The sequence below is a fragment of the Salmo salar genome, chromosome ssa05 (genome assembly GCF_905237065.1).
Source record: "Salmo salar chromosome ssa05, Ssal_v3.1, whole genome shotgun sequence".
In the NCBI taxonomy this organism is placed as follows: Eukaryota; Metazoa; Chordata; class Actinopteri; order Salmoniformes; family Salmonidae; genus Salmo; species Salmo salar.
In genome coordinates this window covers 34,759,093-34,762,205 of record NC_059446.1, presented here as the reverse complement: position 1 = coordinate 34,762,205, position 3,113 = coordinate 34,759,093, and the positions used below count along the sequence as shown (strand labels likewise).

Genomic DNA, 3,113 nt, shown 5'->3' with positions numbered 1-3,113 from the left:
ACAACATTTTCAGCTGTGATAACATAATTGAAAAAGGGTTTTCTAATGATCAATTAGCCTTTTAAAATTATAAACTTAGATTAGCTAACACAACGTGCCATTGGAATACAGGAATGATGGTTGCTGATAATGGGCCTCTGTACGCCTATGTAAAAACATCTGACGTTTCCAGCTACAATAGTCATTTACAACATTAACAATGTCTACACTGTATTTCTGATCAATTTGATGTTATTTTTATGGACAAAATATGTGCTTTTCTTTTAAAAACATGGACATTTCTAAGTGACCCCAAACTTTTGAACAGTAGAGTATGTAGCTTGGTGAAAGTAAACCCAGCACAAGACACACAAACTCATTTGGGGTTGTTTAATCTGTCGAGGTTTACATTTAAAATAGGATAATGTAGAAGATAAATCACCGCAAGGTGAAGTCACCATAAAGTAAAGTTCAGTCTAAGTCACAATCAATTGAAATAAATCTGTTAGTAAAGTGCATAAAAACAACAAGTACAAAGTGAAATGCATAAATGCTATTGGCTCTGCTTTCTATAGAAAAACACAAGAAAATACAGAGACCACAATGTTCACAGTTAGAATGGACTTTCTAACGTTTCAAATATCTGGGTATGTCCATAAATAAAATGACATTGTGCATTTATTTATTTAACCTGGCAAGTCATTTAAGAACAATTTATTATTTACAATGATGGCCTACCCCAGCCAAACCCAGACAACACTGGGCCAATTGTGCGCCACCCTTTGGGACTCCCAATCACGGCCGGATGTGATACAGCCTGGAATCGAACCAGGGACTGTAGTGACGCCTCTTGCACTGAGATGCAGTGCCTTAGACCACTGCGCCACTCGGGAGCCCATGAAAAACAAAAAATAAATGTCATAAAATAATATGAATACTTACAAAACACTGCCCATGTAATACCCTAACCCCACATAGGTTACAATTCAAAAATGAAACAAAATACAACACCCTGAAGCTTTACATGAAATAGAATGTCATTCTGATAATTACTCACGCTTCAAATAATGTTATCATCAACTCCACAACGTGGTTCTGAGAGCGCTGGTATTCAGCTAGCAAGAAGCTAACATCCTCATGTCAATCTGAAAGTATCAAAAGGCTAACATGAACATCTAGCATAAATATTACAAAACAAACTCTTATACACTGCAGATGATGCAAAATATGATATATTCTGGTACAAGAGTAAGATAAAAAAGTATTATTTATCCATCTAAAGTGACATTGGACCCACTATGGATTTCATCAGCTCTCCAGTGTAATTGCTTACTCTCACTCTTACACACTGCGCAATCGCATAACCGCCTGTACACATTATTTATGGCTCTCTTAAGGGGACAGTGCCATCTAGTGGATATAAATGAATATAGCTACGTGCTTTTACCACCTGGCTACATTCTCCCCTGCTACAAAGTCAGAGTCCTCTGTGATTTAGCACAAGATATTAACTTCTCTTACAGCTTCACCTGAAGAATACAGTTCCCAGAATGGTTATAATCTGGGACAACATTTCAGGACTGAATGAAACTGCATTATTACAAGCTGATTTAGGAATGTTATATGGGTTTGAGTGTACCCCAGCATTTGCTCTGGTACTTCTGCGCGAAGGAGGAACAGGCACTTCAATCTCTGGTTCATTCACAAAATCATCTGCATGAACTGGCTCAGAAACATCTTGTTCCTCAGCAACATCTTCATGTTCCTCTCTACCGGAAGAATAACTGTCACTATCAGCGTTACCCACAGGTTCTGTGTTTTCCTCTCGAGTTACCTTTGGAAAGGAGACTTCCTCAAACACTACAAACTCAGGAGTAGAAGGCTCTGGCAAAGACTTAAAAACCTCTTACATCTAAACGTTCCGCTAGCGGAACACCTGCTCCAATATCCAATGATGGGCGTGGAGCGAAATACAAACTCCTCTAAAATACAAAAACTTCAATTTTTCAAACATATGACTATTTCACAGCATTTTAAAGATAAGACTCTCCTTTATCTAACCACACTGTCCGATTTCAAAAAGGCTTTACAACGAAAGCAAAACATTAGATTATGTCAGCAGAGTACCAAGCCAGAAATAATCAGACACCCATTTTTCAAACTAGCATATAATGTCACAAAAACCCAGAAGACAGCTAAATGCAGCACTAACTTTTTATGATCTTCATCAGATGACAACCCTAGGACATTATGTTATACAATACATGCATGTTTTGTTCAATCAACTTCATATTTATATCAAAAAACAGCTTTTTACATTAGCATTTGACGTTCAGAACTAGCATACCCCCTGCAAACTTCCGGGGAATTCGCTAACATTTTACTAAATTACTCACGATAAACGTTCACAAAAAGCATAACAATTATTTTAAGAATTATAGATACAGACCTCCTCTATGCACTCGATATGTCCGATTTTAAAATAGCTTTTTGGTGAAAGCACATTTTGCAATATTCTAAGTACATAGCCCAGGCATCACGGGCTAGCTATTTAGACACCCGGCAAGTTTAGCACTCACCAATATCAGCTTTACTATTATAAAAGTTTCATTACCTTTTGTTGTCTTCGTCAGAATGCACACCCAGGACTGCTACTTCAATAACAAATGTTGGTTTGGTCCAAAATAATCCATCGTTATATCCGAATAGCGGCGTTTTGTTCGTGCGTCCCAGACACTATCTGAAATGGTAAATCAGGGTCGTGCGCATAGCGCAATTCGTGACAAAAAAAATCTAAATATTCCATTACCGTACTTCGAAGCATGTCAACCGCTGTTTAAAATCCATTTTTATGCCATTTTTCTCGTAGAAAAGCGATAATATTCCGACCGGGAATCTCCTTTTAGCTAAACTGAGGAAAGTAAACAAAAGCTTTCGGTCGACACGGGCACGCGCCTGAGTCTCACAGTACTGTAACCAGCCACTACCCAAACGCGCTACTTTTTTTCAGCCAGAGCCTGCAAAGCCACGATTCAGCTTTTTACCGCCTTCTGAGACCCTATGGCAGCCGTAGGAAGTGTCACGGGACAGCTAAGATCCTCACTCTTCAATAAACAGAGACAAGAAGAACGACA

The 3,113-nt window shown here is 38.4% G+C and overlaps 1 long non-coding RNA gene across 1 annotated transcript; it reads right to left on the bottom strand.

Annotated features, from left to right (window-relative positions):
- Positions 1-354: 354 nt before the first annotated feature.
- On the bottom strand, positions 355-2,135 carry LOC123743093 (uncharacterized). Its single transcript, XR_006769860.1, has 2 exons — positions 718-2,135; positions 355-548 (listed from the first exon to the last, which is right to left on the bottom strand). It is a non-coding gene; the product is annotated as an uncharacterized lncRNA (long non-coding RNA).
- Between the last annotated feature and the right edge of the window lie 978 nt (positions 2,136-3,113).